This window comes from Phyllobates terribilis, unplaced genomic scaffold (genome assembly GCF_046119375.1).
Source record: "Phyllobates terribilis strain yellow unplaced genomic scaffold, ASM4611937v1 Scaffold_7__3_contigs__length_470593459, whole genome shotgun sequence".
Classification (NCBI taxonomy): Eukaryota; Metazoa; Chordata; class Amphibia; order Anura; family Dendrobatidae; genus Phyllobates; species Phyllobates terribilis.
The window spans coordinates 18,279,042-18,301,261 of NW_027362767.1; positions in this window are offsets into that span (position 1 = coordinate 18,279,042).

Consider the following 22,220-nt stretch of genomic DNA (forward strand, 5'->3'; position numbering starts at 1 on the left):
TGACTGCTGAGCCGCGTATCTAATCCTATCCTGTGTGATACTGTCTGCTGAGCCGTGTATCTAATCCTATCATGTGTGATACTGTCTGCTGAGCCGTGTATCTAATCCCGTTATGTGTGGTCACAGTTGCACATGCTCACCTTCCCCCCTCTTCATTTTCTAGGGGTCTGCTGACTCCCGCTGTGTTTGGGATGCTGAGCCCCTCGCTCTGGATGTTGGGGGCTCCCAGCGATCGGACCCCAGTGATGAATAAGGTATCAATCATTTTCCATGCTGGGACAACACCTGTAATTTCTTCCTCCATCATAACTCAAGAACTAACGTCCGGAGAGAAGAAGACGAATCGGGGATTTATATTATTTACTGGATTTATGGAGGAAGCGCTGTAGAAATCAAAGCCCAGCAGGTCTATTGTCCACCAGCAGGGGGCGACTCACAATGTTGTTTATATAGATTTGTGTCATTTCCAATTCTTTTGATTTCATTTATTTCTATGCTGTATATGTGTCTAAAGCCTCATTCACACATCAGCTTTTTGCATCAGTATTTGTAGGCCAAAGCCAGGAGTGGAACTTAAAGAGAAAAACTATAGTTGAAAGACTGACAGCTGTCTGTGTTTTGGAGACTCTTCTGGTTCTGACATCTAAATATTAGCCTGTCATCCTGCAACATGCATCATCATCAGTTCTGTGCAGAAACTCTCTGCTGGCCTCCTGATGAACCTAACAGACGGGGAAACGCGATATATTCTTTGATGGAGCATGGTCCCCAGCAGCACAGAGTATTTCAGTACAGTGGAAGCTACTTTTCATCACAACTGAATGATGAGAGTTGTTATGTAGCAATAGAATCAATTTCGATACGTTTCCTGGTTGCCGTGGTGATGCTCATTCCTTTGCAATCAGTTGTGGCCCCGGCTCCAGAGGGTTTATCCCCTTCATTGGATGATTTCTATCTTACGGTCTATGATAACTCATCTATTTATTTACGTTAATTACACGGATGGAGCTGATGTTTCCGTCCAGTCATCGTCTGAACCAGTTACAAGGAGCGGCTCATTACATCAGGGATCTGATGGATCACTCCCTGTTTGTCGCACTGAGTGAAAATGGATTTATATGATTTGCATCAAACTGATTTATTCATCTCATTTGCAGTCGATTCACTAAATTATTTATGTGGGATTTTTTATTTAGTTTTTTTCCCACGACCAAACATAGAGGCGAGAACACTTACTGCTTCATGATGAGGACATCAAGCACAAAGATAAGAGACAACATAGCTGTTACAGTGGTGGCCAAAAGTATTGGCACCCCTGCAATTCTGTCAGATAATACTCAGTTTCTTCCTGGAAATGATTGCAATCACAAATTCTTTGGTATTATTATCTTCATTTAATTTGTCTTCAATGAAAAAACACAAAAAGAATTGTCCTGAAGCCAAATTGGATATAATTCCACACCAAACCTAAAAATGGGGGTGGACAAAAGTATTGGCACTGTTTGAAAAATCATGTGATGCTTCTGTAATTGGTGTAATTAACAGCACCTGTAACTTACCTGTGGCACCTAACAGGTGTTGGCAATAACTAAATCACACTTGCAGCCAGTTAACATGGATTAAAGTTGACTCAACCTCTGTCCTGTGTCCTTGTGTGACCACATTGGGCATGGAGGAAAGAAAGAAGACCAAAGAACTGTCTGAGGACTTGAGAAACCAAATTGTGAGGAAGCATGAGCAATCTCAAGGCTACAAGTCCATCTCCAAAGACCTGAATGTTCCTGTGTCTTCCGTGTGCAGTGTCATCTAGAAGTGTAAAGCCCATGGCACTGTGGCTAACCTCCCTAGATGTGGACGGAAAAGAAAAATTGACGAGAGATTTCAACGCAAGATTGTGCGGATGGTGGATAAAGAACCTCGACTAACATCCAAACAAGTTCAAGCTGCCCTGCAGTCCGAGGGTACAACAGTGTCAACCCGTACTATCCGTCGACGTCTGAATGAAAAGGGACTGTATGGTAGGATACCCAGGAAGACCCCACTTCTTACCCCGAGACATAAAAAAGCCAGGCTGGAGTTTGCCAAAACTTACCTGAGAAAGCCAAAACGTTTTGGAAGAATGTTCTCTGGTCAGATGAGACAAAAGTAGATGGGAAAAAGCATCAACATAGAGTGTACAGGAAAAAAAAGAGACATTCAAAGAAAAGAACACGGTCCCTACAGTCAAACATGGCGGAGGTTCCCTGATGTTTTGGGGTTGCTTTGCTGCCTCTGGCACTGGACTGCTTGACCGTGTGCATGGCATTATGAAGTCTGAAGACTACCAACAAATTTTGCAGCATAATGTAGGGCCCAGTGTGAGAAAGCTGGGTCTCCCTCAGAGGTCATGGGTCTTCCAGCAGGACAATGACCCAAAAGCCCTATAAAATGGTTTTAGAGAAAGCACTGGAGACTTCTAAGGTGGCCAGCAATGAGTCCAGACCTGAATCCCATAGAACATCTGTGGAGAGATCTCAAAATGGCAGTTTGGAGAAGGCACCCTTCACATATCAGGGACCTGGAGCAGTTTGCCAAAGAAGAATGGTCTACGATTCCAGCAGAGCATTGTAAGAAACTCATTGATGGTTACCGGAAGCGGTTGTTCGCAGTTATTTTGGCTAAAGGTTGTGCAACCGAGTATTAGGCTGAGGGTGCCAATACTTTTGTCCGGCCCTTTTTTGGAGTTTTGTGTGAAATGATCAATGATTTGATTTTTGCTTCATTCTCTTTTGTGTTTTTTCCTTGCAAGCAAATTAAATGAAGATAATAATACCAAAGAATTTGTGATTGCAATCATTTTCAGGAAGAAACTGGGTATTATCTGACAGAATTGCAGGGGTGCCAATAATTTTGGCCACCACTGTACATTAGTACAGAAGTAATGTAACGTGACTGCACCAGCAGAATAGTGAGTGCAGCTCTGGAGTATAATACAGGATGTAACTCAGGATCAGTAATGTATGTACACAGTGACTGCACCAGCAGAATAGTGAGTGCAGCTCTAGAGTATAATACTGGATGTAACTCAGGATCAGTAATGTATGTACACAGTGACTGCACCAGCAGAATAGTGAGTGCAGCTCTGGGGTATAATACAGGAGGTAACTCAGGATCAGTAATGTAATGTATGTACACAGTGACTGCACCAGCAGAATAGTGAGTGCAGCTCTGGAGTATAATACAGGAGGTAACTCAGGATCTGTAATGTAATGTATATACACAGTGACTCCACCAGCAGAATAGTGAGTGCAGCTCTGGAGTATAATACCGGAGGTAACTCAGGATCAGTAATGTAATGTATGTACACAGTGACTGCACCAGCAGAATAGTGAGTGCAGCTCTGGAGTATAATACAGGAGGTAACTCAGGATCTGTAATGTAATGTATATACACAGTGACTCCACCAGCAGAATAGTGAGTGCAGCTCTGGAGTATAATACCGGAGGTAACTCAGGATTAGTAATGTAATGTATGTACACAGTGACTGCACCAGCAGAATAGTGAGTGCAGCTCTGGAATATAATACAGGATGTAACTCAGGATCAGTAATGTAATGTATGTACACAGTGACTGCACCAGCAGAATAGTGAGTGCAGCTCTGGAGTGTAATACAGGAGGTAACTCAGGATCAGTAATGTAATGTATGTACAGTGACTGCACCAGCAGAATAGTGAGTGCAGCTCTGGAGTATAATACCGGAGGTAACTCAGGATTAGTAATGTAATGTATGTACACAGTGACTGCACCAGCAGAATAGTGAGTGTAGCTCTGGAATATAATACAGGATGTAACTCAGGATCAGTAATGTAATGTCTGTACACAGTGACTGCACCAGCAGAATAGTGAGTGCAGCTCTGGAGTATAATACAGGAGGTAACTCAGGATCAGTAATGTAATGTATATACACAGTGACTCCACCAGCAGAATAGTGAGTGCAGCTCTGGAGTATAATACCGGAGGTAACTCAGGATCAGTAATGTAATGTATGTACACAGTGACTGCACCAGCAGAATAGTGAGTGCAGCTCTGGAATATAATACAGGATGTAACTCAGGATCAGTAATGTAATGTCTGTACACAGTGACTGCACCAGCAGAATAGTGAGTGCAGCTCTGGAGTATAATACAGGATGTAACTCAGGATTAGTAATGTAATGTATGTACACAGTGACTGCACCAGCAGAATAGTGAGTGCAGCTCTGGAGTATAATACAGGATGTAACTCAGGATCAGTAATGTAATGTATGTACACAGTGTCTGCGCCAGCAGAATAGTAGTGCAGCTCTGGAGTATAATACAGGAGGTAACTCAGGATCAGTAATGTAATGTATGTACACAGTGACTGCACCAGCAGAATAGTGAGTGCAGCTCTGGAATATAATACAGGATGTAACTCAGGATCAGTAATGTATGTACACAGTGACTGCACAAGCAGAATAGTGAATGCAGCTCTGGAATATAATACAAAATGTAATTCAGGACAAGTAATGAATGTATACAGGGACTTTACACCATTGAGGTTTAGCCCCAGGAGAAAGCAGTCAAGAAAGACAACTTTCTGACTTGCAATGCTCTTTACATTTGGGATTCCCCCCGTCCTCTTTATTTTCCATTTTATGTAATGTTCTTGAAGTGGCTTCATGTTTTCTACTTAAGTCACATCCAAATAGGTTTATCTGTCACATAAACCTTGGTTCTTACTGCATCATGTAACCATCCACAATGCTCAGAACGCTGTTATACAATTTATAAATGCAGCTCTCACTGTGACTAGAGTAGAAACAGTAACTGAGAATTATTACATGATGAGTAAAGCAAGAACTAGACTTTGCTGAATTTCATCTGTGGCATTTGCGGTCAGGTTGGAGTGGTCATAGCCGTCATGTCGTTTGTGGTTGAAGCTGCACTAAGCCGGGTATGATGGATCCAGTGATGAGAACGCCATCTCTTCTCCCTGCAACCAGTGTTTGTGCTCACCTCCTCTTCTTCACACCCATTTGTGAATATGGCTCCTCTTCAATCTTATTTACTGACTTCACTGCTGTCTATAGTGTCGGGGGGCCCCTATGTCACAAGACAGAATGGGGTCCTTTCCAGGTGCTGGCTCATATACTCCAGTGATGGAAGTCATGGCAGCAAAACTTGTAATGGAGAAGTCTTGGCCGGTGTCACAAGGGAGACCCTTGATGGGTCCCTGTGCAGAAGTGTGGGGCCCCTCATGATCAGTCTGATCAATAAATGATCCCCTATTCTTGTGATGCAGAATATCATTTTGAGCTATTCGTTGGTGCCTCTATCTCCGTGTATCAGTATTTTCAACTGGACAACCTCCATAACCCAACCCTAAGCCCCAGAGCAGCGTTTAGGTACCTCATCAGTATTTATGGCCTTTGGGGATGGAATTTCCTGTTCCTCTAGATGTTACTCTGATAATGACAGATTTGTAAATATTTTGGAATTAAATGTAAACATTAATGACACAAACAGGGAAGAGTTTACCCTAATGTCCATAGTAAATGTGACTAACTAGTAGCCTGTGTGACAATGTGGCATCACCTGCCACAAAATGTGACAATGCTTCACAGGATCCAACATCATCACAACCCATATTACAATATGGTGGTCACTGGCAAGTGCTACAAAATGACTGTGTGTGATTGGGGGTCCTCAAGTAGAGATAGCATGCTAGGAGTTGTGGTGCTTAAGATTATTACATTGTGGATCTGTGCCTGTATTATATAAATCTCAGAAGTTGTGTATTGTGAGGACTTTGACAGAAGTGTTGTATTCAGCAGCTGCCGCTCCGTGGGATCTTCCTACCCAGGATGACTAAATCTATAACCATTGCTGCTTGTCGGATGCTGAAATTCGCCCCTTGGCCTGGGGCACAGCATCGCCTGGCACCAGCCTTCCACAGTCACCGTGTAATTAAAGTGTTATCTAAATGTAACTGTGACAGCGTTACATATGGATTCAATTATGGCATGTGAAATCTAGTTCTAGGGCAAGGCTGGCATTTGGGCACTTGACATTATTAATATTGCCAGTTTTATTAGCCGGCTCATCGGTTAATGTTCTTTTGAGTGATGCCAAGATTGGAGGCAGAGTTGCACCAACAGTATTCACCACAGTGCACTCCAGCTGCGCACAATGCCCACCACTGCCAACAGTAACATAGCTATGTGGGTACAGTCACTGCCAGGTACTAATGCCGCAATGCTTCATATTGAAAGCTTCAAAGACTTCTCCAGTTTCATCATAAGAGGAACAATTCTGCAACTTCCTAATTACTTTGTGTTTCAGTTCCTCTCTATGGCTTCATGAGATGAAGTCCCTGGCCTGGGCATGTTCTCACAGCAGATGGGTTTGTTACAATGTATCAGTGTAGGTCAATAACCTGATGTGGGTAACTTACAGAGGATTGCTTTCACTAATACACTGTAACAAGTCCCTCTGCTCTGTAAACAGGGCTAGCGCAGAATGATTTGCCTAGACTTACTAGTCGTTATATTTACATCACACTGAGTAAGATATTATATATATGATGTCATCATATGTAGCAGCTTGTGATGTCATCAAGAATTCCTTTATTTTTGGATGCTTAGAGGGTGTTTGGGCCCTGACTAACAACCTGAGATGGACCACCAAGAACACGAAAGTGTGAATAAGGACGAGCGAATCTGACAAAATTTGCTCAAACTTGGCAGCGAAATTTGATTCCAGGCCGAATGTCATTCAGATTGCTGGTTTAATACATTTATTATGCTCTGAATTCTCTCCAAACCCCAAAAACCCCAAAGCATAATGAATGGAGGGATTAATTTAAAAAAATATATACAGTACAGACCAAAAGTTTGGACACACTTTCTCATTTAAAGATTTTTTTCTATTTTCATGACTTTGAAAATTGTACATTCACACTAAAGGCATCAAAACTATGAATTAACACATGTGGAATTATATACTTAACAAAAAAGTGTGAAACAACTGAAAATATGTCTTATATTCTAGGTTCTTCAAAGTAGCCACCTTTTGCTTTGATGACTGCTTTGCACACTCTTGGCATTCTCTTGATGAGCTTCCAGAGGTAGTCACCGGAAATGGTTTTCACTTCACAGGTGTGCCCTGTCAGGTTTAATAAGTGGGATTTCTTGCCTTATAAATGGGGTTGGGACCATCAGTTGTGTTGTGCAGAAGTCTGGTGGATACACAGCTGATAGTCTTACTGAATAGACTGTTAGAATTTGTATTATGGCAAGAAAAAAGCAGCTAAGTAAAGAAAAACGAGTGGCCATCATTACTTTAAGAAATGAAGGTCAGTCAGTTCGAAAAATTGGGCAAACTTTGAAAGTGTCCCCAAGTGCAGTTGCAAAAACCATCAAGCGCTACAAAGAAACTGGCTCACATGAGGACCGCCCCAGGAAAGGAAGACCAAGAGTCACCTCTGCTTCTGAGGATAAGTTTATCCAAGTCACCAGCCTCAGAAATCGCAGGTTAACAGCAGCTCAGATTAGAGACCAGGTCAATGCCACACAGAGTTCTAGCAGCAGACACATCTCTACAACAACTGCTAAGAGGAGACTTTGTGCAGCAAGCCTTCATGGTAAAATAGCTGCTAGGAAACCACTGCTAAGGACAGGCAACAAGCAGAAGAGACTTGTTTGGGCTAAAGAACACAAGGAATGGACATTAGACCAGTGGAAATCTGTGCTTTGGTCTGATGAGTCCAAATTTGAGATCTTTGGTTCCAACCACCGTGTCTTTGTGCGACGCAGAAAAGGTGAACGGATGGACTCTACATGCCTGGTTCCCACCGTGAAGCATGGAGGAGGAGGTGTGATGGTGTGGGGGGGCTTTGCTGGTGACACTGTTGGGGATTTATTCAAAATTGAAGGCATACTGAACCAGCATGGCTACCACAGCATCTTGCAGCAGCATGCTATTCCATCCGGTTTGCGTTTAGTTGGACCATCATTTATTTTTCAACAGGACAATGACCCCAAACACCTCCAGGCTGTGTAAGGGCTATTTGACCAAGAAGGAGAGTGATGGGGTGCTACGCCAGATGACCTGGCCTCCACAGTCACCAGACCTGAACCCAATCGAGATGGTTTGGGGTGAGCTGGACCGCAGAGTGAAGGCAAAAGGGCCAACAAGTGCTAAGCATCTCTGGGAACTCCTTCAAGATTGTTGGAAGACCATTTCCGGTGACTACCTCTTGAAGCTCATCAAGAGAATGCCAAGAGTGCGCAAAGCAGTCATCAAAGCAAAAGGTGGCTACTTTGAAGAACCTAGAATATAAGACATATTTTCAGTGGTTTCACACTTTTTTGTTAAGTATATAATTCCACATGTGGTAATTCATAGTTTTGATGCCTTCAGTGTGAATGTACAATTTTCAAAGTCATGAAAATACAGAAAAATCTTTAAATGAGAAGGTGTGTCCAAACTTTTGGTCTGTACTGTATATATTTATATTTATTTATTTTACTCACTTATATAGCACCATTACTTCCACAGCCCTTTACAGACTTCCTATACATTGGGGAAAATAAGTATTTGATACATTGCTGATTTTGCAAGTTTTCCCATCTACAAAGAATGGAGAGGTCTGTAATTTTTATCGTAGGTCACTTCACCTGTGAGACAGAATCTAAAAATAAAATCAAGAAAATCTTAGTGTATGACTTTTACATAATTAATTTGCATTTTATTGTATGAAATAAGTATTTGATCACCTTCCAACCAGCAAGAATTCTGACTCTCACAGACCTGTTAGTTTCTCTTTAAGAAGCCCTCCTACTCTGCACTCATTACCTGTATTAATTGCACCTGTTTGAACTTGCTATAAAAGACACCTGTCCACACACTCAATCTCACTCCAACCTCTCCACCATGGCCAAGACCAAAGAGCTGTCTAAGGACACCAGGCTCAAAATTGTAGACCTGCACAAGGCTGGGATGGGATACAGGACAATAGGCAGCAGCTTGGTGCGAAGGCAACAACTGTTGGTGCAATTATTAGAAAATGAAAGAAACACAAGATGACGTCAATCTTCCTCTACCTGGGGCTCCATGCAAGTTCTCGCCTCGTGGGGTAAGGATGATTCAGAGAAAGGTCAGGAATCAGCCCAGAACTACATGGGAGGACCTGGTCAATGACCTGAAGAGAGCTGGGACCACAGTCTCAAACATTACCGTTAGTAACACACTACACCGTCATGGATTAAAATCCTGCAGGGCACACAAGGTCCCTCTGCTCACACCAGCACATGGCCAGGCCCGTTAGAAGTTTGCCAGTGACCATCTAGATGATCCAGAGGAGGCACGGGAGAAGGTCATTTGGTCAGATGAGACCAAAATAGAACTTTTTAGTATCAACTCCACTCGCCTCGTTTGGAGGAAGAAGAAGGATGAGTACAACCCCAAGAACACCGTCCCAACCATGAAGCATGGTGGGGGAAACATCATACTTTGAGGGTGCTTTTCTGCAAAGGGGACAGGACGACTGCACCGTATTGAAGGGAGGTTGGATGGGGTCATGTATTGCGAGATTTTGGCCAACAACCTCCTTCCCTCAGTAAGAGCATTGAAGATGGGTCATGGCTGGGTCTTCCAGCATGACAATGACCTGAAACACACAGCCAGGGCAGCTAAGGAGTGGCTCCGCAAGAAGCATTTTAAGGTCCTGGAGTGGCCTAGCCAGTCTCCAGACCTGAACCCAATAGAAAATCTTTGGAGGGAGCTGAAACTCAATGTTGCCCTGTGACAGCCCCGAAACCTGAAAGATCTGGAGAAGATCAGTATGGAGGAGGGGGCCAAAATCCCTGCTGCAGTGTGTGCAAACCTGGTCAAGAACCACAGGAAACATCTGACCTCTGTAATTGTAACAAAGGTTTCTGGACCAAATATTAGCTTCTGTTTTTCTATTGTATCAAATACTTATTTCATGTAATAAAAGGCAAATTAATTATGTAAAAATCATACAATGGGATTTTCTGGATTTTATTTTTAGATTCTGTCTCTCACAGGTGAAGTGACCTGCGATAAAAATTACAGACCTCTCCATTCCTTGGAGGTGGAAGACTTGCACAATCGGCAGTGTATCAAATACTTATTTTCCCCACTGTAGCTATTCTATTACTGACATACAATAAAAATTGCAGACTAGTGTTGAGCTAGTGTGCTCATTTAACCCTTTAAACAAGCACGCTCGGGTGTTCGCCGAGTATTTGCGCCGTACTCGGCATCTATGTTTGAGCCGCCGCGGCTGCATGTGTCACGGCTGTTAGACACCTGCGACACATGCAGGGATTGCCTAACAAACAGGGAATCCCTGCATGTGTCGCAACTATCTAACAGCCGGCTCAAACATAGATGTCGAGCACGTCGCAAATACTCGGCGAACACCCGAGTGTGCTCATTTAAAGGGTTAAATGAGCACGCTCGCTCAACACTATTACAGACCTCTCCATTCTGTGTAGGTGGAAAACTTGCAAAATCAGCAGTGTATCAAATACTTATTTTCCCCTCTGTATACATAATATTGTGCACGCCTCACCCGTTTTTGGTCCTGTTGCCGTTGGCCGGATCATTTGTTCTTTCATTCCATCCTCATTTTAACTCTTCGGAGGCTCTGGTGCTGACTTGGCCTCCAGCGGTTATGACATTGCAGGATCCCTGGTAAGTGACTAGGCTCCCTATGTTCAGTACATGATATCCCTATGTTCAGTACATGACGTCATGCTGTCACTTTTAATGTTCAGAATAAAGATCAAGACGATAGATAAGTCTGGAGCCGGAGCAAGGGAGCAGTGTTCAGACTGGGGAGTGTAATGATTTTTTTTCATTTTATTAAACCTCTTCCCAACTCTAAAAAAAAGAATGAAATTTAGCAAAATTTGCATCAATTGAAAAAAGAAATTGAAGCCCCGGTGAATCCAAATTCTAGTGAAACACAAAGCAAATTTAACTTACTTAGAATCAATTTGCTCATCTCTACTAGATTTAATCAGTGTTGTGGTGTCATTTAACTTTAGGGGTCCAGGGCTGGGGGATTCTGGCCACCGAGGTGTTAAGCCCCTATAGAAGTCTACAACCCCACAGACACTACAGATTGTAAGCATATGTTATTTGGATGGGGTTTTCCTTTCCATGATTTATCAAAGAGCAGTACGATTTTTACCACTGGAGATGAAGACATTTAATTTGGAAAGTTTTAGCCTCATCAAGACCTAAACAAGTGAGATTTTCTGCTCATTGCAGAAGTCGCTCCGCACATATATTCCATCTGTCTGCAGCAAGGAACACTTCAGTTGTGAAAATGAAGGATAATTACCTCTTCACAGCGCGGAGGCGATCCTTACGTCAAAGCCTCAGCACTTAATCAGCAAAGCAGCGAGCTCAGCGGCCCTGGTAACCCCACAGCACACAATCTAACTACTACATGGCAAGCAGACGGATATGGGAATAAGAGAGTTAAACCTCAATAACCACGAAAGGAAATAAAGCGAGAAAATATTTTATGTATCAGATTTCCTAGAATACTCCAACTATGACTAATGCAGGTGCAACCCACAAATCACACGGTACAGACGCTAAAATAATTGTTTTATTATTCCTCCAGCCACGTGTCAAAATAAGGCATATTTCATATCCATCTGCAATATCTGATTAATATTATACTGCCCCCTATGTACAAGAATATAACTACTATAATACTGCCCCTATGTACAAGAATATAACTACTATAATACTGCCCCTATATACAAGAATATAGCTGCTATAATACTGCCCCCTATGTACAAGAATATAACTACTATAATACTGCCCCTATGTACAAGAATATGACTACTATAATACTGCCCCTATGTACAAGAATATAGCTACTATAATACTGCCCCTATGTACAAGAATATAACTACTATAATACTGCCCCCTATGTACAAGATTATAACTACTATAATACTGCTCCTATGTACAAGAATATAACTACTATAATACTGCCCCTATGTACAAGAATATAACTACTATAATACTGCCCCTATGTACAAGAATATAGCTGCTATAATACTGCCCCTATGTACAAGAATATAACTACTATAATACTGCCCCTATGTACAAGAATATAGCTACTATAATACTGCCCCTATGTACAAGAATATAACTACTATAATACTGTCCCCTATGTACAAGATTATAACTACTATAATACTGCTCCTATGTACAAGAATATAACTACTATAATACTGCTACTATGTACAAGAGTATAACTACTATAATACCGCCCCTATGTACAAGAATATAACTACTATAATACTGCTCCTATGTACAAGAATATAACTACTATAATACTGCTCCCTATGTAGAAGAATATAACTACTATAATACTGCTCCTATGTACAAGAATATAACTACTATAATACTGCTCCCTATGTAGAAGAATATAACTACTATAATACTGTCCCCTATGTACAAGATTATAACTACTATAATACTGCTCCTATGTACAAGAATATAACTACTATAATACTGCTCCTATGTACAAGAATATAACTACTATAATACTGCCCCCTATGTACAAGAATATAACTACTATAATACTGCCCCCTATGTACAAGAATATAACTACTATAATACTGCTCCTATGTACAAGAATATAACTACTATAATACTGCCCCTATGTACAAGAATATAACTACTATAATACTGCCCCTATGTACAAGAATATAACTACTATAATACTGCCCCTATGTACAAGAATATAACTACTATAATACTGCCCCTATGTACAAGAATATAACTACTATAATACTCCTCCCTATATACAAGAATATAACTACTATAATACTCCTCCCTATATACAAAAATATAACTACTATAATACAGCTCCTTTGTACAAGGATATAACTACTATAATACTGCTCCTATGTACAAGAATATAACTACTATAATACTGCTCCTATGTACAAGAATATAACTACTATAATACTGCCCCCTATGTACAAGAATATAACTACTATAATACTGCCCCCTATGTACAAGAATATAACTACTATAATACTGCCCCTATGTACAAGAATATAACTACTATAATACTGCCCCTATGTACAAGAATATAACTACTATAATACTGCTCCTATGTACAAGAATATAACTACTATAATACTGCTCCCTATGTAGAAGAATATAACTACTATAATACTGCTCCTATGTACAAGAATATAACTACTATAATACTGCCCCCTATGTACAAGAATATAACTACTATAATACTGTCCCTATGTACAAGAATATAACTACTATAATACTGCTCCCTATATACAAGAATATAACTACTATAATACTCCTCCCTATATACAAGAATATAACTACTATAATACTCCTCCCTATATACAAGAATATAACTACTATAATACAGCTCCTATGTACAAGAATATAGCTACTATAATACTGCTCCTATGTACAAGAATATAACTACTATAATACTGCCCCTATGTACAAGAATATAACTACTATAATACTGCCCCTATGTACAAGAATATAACTAATATAATACTCCTCCCTATATACAAGAATATAACTAATATAATACTCCTCCCTATATACAAGAATATAACTACTATAATACAGCTCCTATGTACAAGAATATAACTACTATAATACTGCTCCTATGTACAAGAATATAACTACTATAATACTGCCCCCTATGAACAAGAATATAACTACTATAATACTGCCCCCTATGTACAAGAATATAACTACTATAATACTGCTCCTATGTACAAGAATATAACTACTATAATACTGCTCCTATGTACAAGAATATAACTACTATAATACTGCCCCCTATGTACAAGAATATAACTACTATAATACTGCCCCCTATGTACAAGAATATAACTACTATAATACTCCTCCCTATATACACGAATATAACTACTATAATACTCCTCCCTATATACAAGAATATAACTACTATAATGCAGCTCCTATGTACAAGAATATAGCTACTATAATACTGCTCCTATGTACAAGAATATAACTACTATAATACTGCCCCTATGTACAAGAATATAACTACTATAATACTCCTCCCTATATACAAGAATATAACTACTATAATACTCCTCCCTATATACAAGAATATAACTACTATAATACTCCTCCCTATATACAAGAATATAACTACTATAATACTGCTCCTATGTACAAGAATATAACTACTATAATACTGCCCCCTATGTACAAGAATATAACTACTATAATACTGCCCCTATGTACAAGAATATAACTACTATAATACTGCCCCTATGTACAAGAATATAACTACTATAATACTGCCCCTATGTACAAGAATATAACTGCTATAATACTGCCCCTATGTACAAGAATATAACTACTATAATACTGCTCCTATGTACAAGAATATAACTACTATAATACTGCTCCTATGTGCAAGAATATAACTACTATAATACTGCCCCCTATGTACAAGAATATAACTACTATAATACTGCCCCCTATGTACAAGAATATAACTACTATAATACTGTCCCTATGTACAAGAATATAACTACTATAATACTGCTCCCTATGTACAAGAATATAACTACTATAATACTGTCCCTATGTACAAGAATATAACTACTATAATACTGTCCCTATGTACAAGAATATAACTACTATAATACTCCTCCCTATATACAAGAATATAACTACTATAATACTCCTCCGTATATACAAGAATATAACTACTATAATACAGCTCCTATGTACAAGAATATAACTACTATAATGCTGCTCCTATGTGCAAGAATATAACTACTATAATACTGCCCCCTATGTACAAGAATATAACTACTATAATACTGCCCCCTATGTACAAGAATATAACTACTATAATACTGTCCCTATGTACAAGAATATAACTACTATAATACTGCTCCCTATGTACAAGGATATAACTACTATAATACTGCCCCCTATGTACAAGAATATAACTACTATAATACTGCCCCTATGTACAAGAATATAACTACTATAATACTGCTCCCTATGTACAAGAATATAACTACTATAATACTGCCTCCTATGTACAAAAATATAACTACTATAATACTGCCCCCTATGTATAAGAATATAACTACTATAATACTGCCCCCTATGTACAAGAATATAACTACTATAATACTGCCCTCTATGTACAAGAATATAACTACTATAATACTGCCCTCTATGTACAAGAATATAACTACTATAATACTGCTCCCTATGTACAAGAATATAACTACTATAATACTCCTCCCTATATACAAAAATATAACTGCTATAATACAGCTCCTATGTACAAGAATATAACTACTATAATACTGCTCCTATGTACAAGAATATAACTACTATAATACTGCCCCCTATGTACAAGAATATAACTACTATAATACTGCCCCCTATGTACAAGAATATAACTACTATAATACTCCTCCCTATATACAAGAATATAACTACTATAATACTCCTCCCTATATACAAGAATATAACTACTATAATACAGCTCCTATGTACAAGAATATAGCTACTATAATACTGCTCCTATGTACAAGAATATAACTACTATAATACTACCCCTATGTACAAGAATATAACTACTATAATACTGCCCCTATGTACAAGAATATAACTGCTATAATACTGCCCCTATGTACAAGAATATAACTACTATAATACTCCTCCCTATATACAAGAATATAACTACTATAATACTCCTCCCTATATACAAGAATATAACTACTATAATACAGCTCCTATGTACAAGAATATAACTACTATAATACTGCTCCTATGTACAAGAATATAACTACTATAATACTGCCCCCTATGTACAAGAATATAACTACTATAATACTGCCCCCTATGTACAAGAATATAACTACTATAATACTGCCCCTATGTACAAGAATATAACTACTATAATACTGCCCCTATGTACAAGAATATAACTACTATAATACTCCTCCCTATATACAAGAATATAACTACTATAATACTCCTCCCTATATACAAGAATATAACTACTATAATACAGCTCCTATGTACAAGAATATAACTACTATAATACTGCTCCTATGTACAAGAATATAACTACTATAATACTGCCCCCTATGTACAAGAATATAACTACTATAATACTGCCCCCTATGTACAAGAATATAACTACTATAGTACTGTCCCTATGTACAAGAATATAACTACTATAATACTGCTCCCTATGTACAAGAATATAACTACTATAATACTGCCCCCTATGTACAAGAATATAACTACTATAATACTGCCCCTATGTACAAGAATATAACTACTATAATACTGCTCCCTATGTACAAGAATATAACTACTATAATACTGCCTCCTATGTACAAGAATATAACTACTATAATACTGCCCCCTATGTACAAGAATATAACTACTATAATACTGCCCTCTATGTACAAGAATATAACTACTATAATACTGCTCCCTATGTACAAGAATATAACTACTATAATACTCCTCCCTATATACAAAAATATAACTGCTATAATACAGCTCATATGTACAAGAATATAACTACTATAATACTGCTCCTATGTACAAGAATATAACTACTATAATACTGCCCCCTATGTACAAGAATATAACAACTATAATACTGCCCCGTATGTACAAGAATATAACTACTATAATACTCCTCCCTATATACAAGAATATAACTACTATAATACTCCTCCCTATATACAAGAATATAACTACTATAATACAGCTCCTATGTACAAGAATATAGCTACTATAATACTGCTCCTATGTACAAGAATATAACTACTATAAAACTACCCCTATGTACAAGAATATAACTACTATAATACTGCCCCTATGTACAAGAATATAACTGCTATAATACTGCCCCTATGTACAAGAATATAACTACTATAATACTCCTCCCTATATACAAGAATATAACTACTATAATACTCCTCCCTATATACAAGAATATAACTACTATAATACAGCTCCTATGTACAAGAATATATCTACTATAATACTGCTCCTATGTACAAGAATATAACTACTATAATACTGCCCCCTATGTACAAGAATATAACTATTATAATACTGCCCCCTATGTACAAGAATATAACTACTATAATACTGCCCCTATGTACAAGAATATAACTACTGTAGCGCTGGCGTCCCTGCCCTCTGCTAGGCAGGGACGCTGCTCCCCTCACCGCTCTGCTCCGTGCCCGGCGTCCTCTCCCCGCTCTGCTGTCAGCGCGCGCTCCTTCCCGGCGTCCTCCTCCCGCTCTGCTCTCAGCGCGCGCTCCTTCCCGGCCCCTGTGCTTAGGGCGCGCGCTCCCCTCCTCTTAAAGGGGCCGCGCGCGCCGTCCTAAGGAGTCCCCGGCCAATGGCCGGAGGACTTCATCATATATAAGGCACCTCCTCCAAAATGGAGGTGCCCGAGCAATGTTGTTTGCACCTGTGTCTCACCTGTGCTTCAGCCCTCAGGTCCCGTTGCCAGTTACCTGCCAGTTTCCTGCCAGTTTCCTGCTAGTTACCTGCCAGTTACCTGCCTGATTCCTGCCTGAATACTTGTTACCTGTCTGCCAGTCTGAGGTCCGACGGTCTGCCTTACTACTCCTGTCAGTCTGTCTAAAGGACCAGCCTGCCCGCTCACCTGGGAGCGCATATCAGCTACCTGCCTGCTTGCCTGAGGTCCGACGGTCTGCCTTACTACTCCGGTCAGTCTGTCTATGGACCAGCTTGCCCGCTCACCTGGGAGCGCTTCTCCGTTATCTGCCTGCTTGCCAGCCCGGAGGCTCCGTTGTCACGTGCTGTGACCACCAGCTATCTCAGAGACTCTTGCCCGCTCACCTGGGAGCGCATCTCCGTTACCTGCCTGCTTGCCAGCCCGGAGGTCCTGTTGTCACGTGCGGTGACCACCAGCTATTCCAGAGACTCTTGCCCGCTCACCTGGGAGCGCTTCTCCGTTACCTACCTGCCTGCCAGCCCGGAGGTTCCGCCGTCACGTGCCGTGACCACCTGCTATTCCAGAGACTCTCGCTTGCTCACCTGGGAGCACACATCTACCATCTGCCTGCTAGCCTACCCGGAGGCTCTGCCATCACAGGTCGTACCTACCCCTTACCCAGAGACTGCCCTGATCACTTGCCGTAACTCCCTGTCCGTTCACCCAGAGACTGCCACCCGCTCCCTTACAAGGGCCGCCCCCTTGTATAGTAGCTCAGAGGTTCCGCCTCCCGGACCCGTTACAACTACTATAATACTGCCCCTATGTACAAGAATATAACTACTATAATACTGCCCCTATGTACAAGAATATAACTACTATAATACTCCTCCCTATATACAAGAATATAACTACTATAATACTCCTCCCTATATACAAGAATATAACTACTATAATACAGCTCCTATGTACAAGATTATAACTACTATAATACTGCTCCTATGTACAAGAATATAACTACTATAATACTGCCCCCTATGTACAAGAATATAACTACTATAATACTGCCCCCTATGTACAAGAATATACTATAATACTGTCCCTATGTACAAGAATATAACTACTATAATACTGCTCCCTATGTACAAGAATATAACTACTATAATACTGCCCCCTATGTACAAGAATATAACTACTATAATACTGCCCCTATGTACAAGAATATAACTACTATAATACTGCTCCCTATGTACAAGAATATAACTACTATAATACTGCCTCCTATGTACAAGAATATAACTACTATAATACTGCCCCCTATGTACAAGAATATAACTACTATAATACTGCCCCCTATGTACAAGAATATAACTACTATAATACTGCCCTCTATGTACAAGAATATAACTACTATAATACTGCTCCCTATGTACAAGAATATAACTACTATAATACTCCTCCCTATATACAAAAATATAACTGCTATAATACAGCTCCTATGTACAAGAATATAACTACTATAATACTGCTCCTATGTACAAGAATATAACTACTGTAATACTGCCCCCTATGCACAAGAATATAACTACTATAATACTGCCCCCTATGTACAAGAATATAATTACTATAATACTGCCCCTATGTACAAGAATATAACTACTATAATACTGCCTCTATGTACAAGAATATAACTACTATAATACTGCTCCTATGTAGAGGAATATAACTACTATAATACTGCTCCCTATGTAGAAGAATATAACTACTATAATACTGCTCCTATGTACAAGAATATAACTACTATAATACTGCCCCCTATGTACAAGAATATAACTACTATAATACTGTCCCTATGTTCAAGAATATAACTACTATAATACTGCTCCCTATGTACAAGAATATAACTACTATAACACTCCTCCCTATGTACAAGAATATAACTACTATAATACTCCTCCCTATATACAAGAATATAACTACTATAATACTCCTCCCTATATACAAGAATATAACTACTATAATACAGCTCCTATGTACAAGAATATAACTACTATAATACTGCCCCTATGTACAAGAATATAACTACTATAATACTGCCCCTATGTACAAGAATATAACTGCTATAATACTGCCCCTATGTACAAGAATATAACTACTATAATACTCCTCCCTATATACAAGAATATAACTACTATAATACTCCTCCCTATATACAAGAATATAACTACTATAATACAGCTCCTATGTACAAGAATATAACTACTATAATACTGCTCCTATGTACAAGAATATAACTACTATAATACTGCCCCCTATGTACAAGAATATAACTACTATAATACTGCCCCTATGTACAAGAATATAACTACTATAATACTGCCCCTATGTACAAGAATATAACTACTATAATACTGCCCCTATGTACAAGAATATAACTACTATAATACTGCCCCTATGTACAAGAATATAACTGCTATAATACTGCCCCTATGTACAAGAATATAACTACTATAATACTCCTCCCTATATACAAGAATATAACTACTATAATACTCCTCCCTATATACAAGAATATAACAACTATAATACAGCTCCTATGTACAAGAATATAACTACTATAATACTGCTCCTATGTACAAGAATATAACTACTATAATACTGCCCCCTATGTACAAGAATATAACTACTATAATACTGCCCCCTATGTACAAGAATATAACTACTATAATACTGTCCCTATGTACAAGAATATAACTACTATAATACTGCTCCCTATGTACAAGAATATAACTACTATAATACTGCCCCCTATGTACAAGAATATAACTACTATAATACTGCCCCTATGTACAAGAATATAACTACTATAATACTGCTCCCTATGTACAAGAATATAACTACTATAATACTGCCTCCTATGTACAAGAATATAACTACTATAATACTGCCCCCTATGTACAAGAATATAACTACTATAATACTGCCCCCTATGTACAAGAATATAACTACTATAATACTGCCCTCTATGTACAAGAATATAACTACTATAATACTGCTCCCTATGTACAAGAATATAACTACTATAATACTCCTTCCTATATACAAAAATATAACTGCTATAATAAAGCTCCTATGTACAAGAATATAACTATTATAATACTGCTCCTATGTACAAGAATATAACTACTATAATACTGCCCCCTATGCACAAGAATATAACTACTATAATACTGCTCCTATGTACAGGAATATAACTACTATAATACTGCTCCTATGTACAAGAATATAACTACTATAATACTGCCCCCTATGTACAAGAATATAACTACTATAATACTGCTCCCTATGTACAAGAATATAACTACTATAATACTGCCCCCTATGTACAAGAATATAACTACTATAATACTGCCCCCTATGTACAAGAATATAACTACTATAATACTGTCCCTATGTACAAGAATATAACTACTATAATACTGCCCTCTATGTACAAGAATATAACTACTATAATACTGCTCCCTATGTACAAGAATATAACTACTATAATACTCCTCCCTATATACAAAAATATAACTGCTATAATACAGCTCATATGTACAAGAATATAACTACTATAATACTGCTCCTATGTACAAGAATATAACTACTATAATACTGCCCCCTATGTACAAGAATATAACTACTATAATACTGCCCCCTATGTACAAGAATATAACTACTATAATACTCCTCCCTATATACAAAAATATAACTAATATAATACTCCTCCCTATATACAAGAATATAACTACTATAATACAGCTCCTATGTACAAGAATATAGCTACTATAATACTGCTCCTATGTACAAGAATATAACTACTATAATACTACCCCTATGTACAAGAATATAACTACTATAATACTGCCCCTATGTACAAGAATATAACTGCTATAATACTGCCCCTATGTACAAGAATATAACTACTATAATACTCCTCCCTATATACAAGAATATAACTACTATAATACTCCTCCCTATATACAAGAATATAACTACTATAATACAGCTCCTATGTACAAGAATATAACTACTATAATACTGCTCCTATGTACAAGAATATAACTACTATAATACTGCCCCCTATGTACAAGAATATAACTACTATAATACTGCCCCCTATGTACAAGAATATAACTACTATAATACTGCCCCTATGTACAAGAATATAACTACTATAATACTGCCCCTATGTACAAGAATATAACTACTATAATACTGCCCCTATGTACAAGAATATAACTACTATAATACTCCTCCCTATATACAAGAATATAACTACTATAATACTCCTCCCTATATACAAGAATATAACTACTATAATACAGCTCCTATGTACAAGATTATAACTACTATAATACTGCTCCTATGTACAAGAATATAACTACTATAATACTGCCCCCTATGTACAAGAATATAACTACTATAATACTGCCCCCTATGTACAAGAATATAACTACTATAATACTGTCCCTATGTACAAGAATATAACTACTATAATACTGCTCCCTATGTACAAGAATATAACTACTATAATACTGCCCCCTATGTACAAGAATATAACTACTATAATACTGCCCCTATGTACAAGAATATAACTACTATAATACTGCTCCCTATGTACAAGAATATAACTA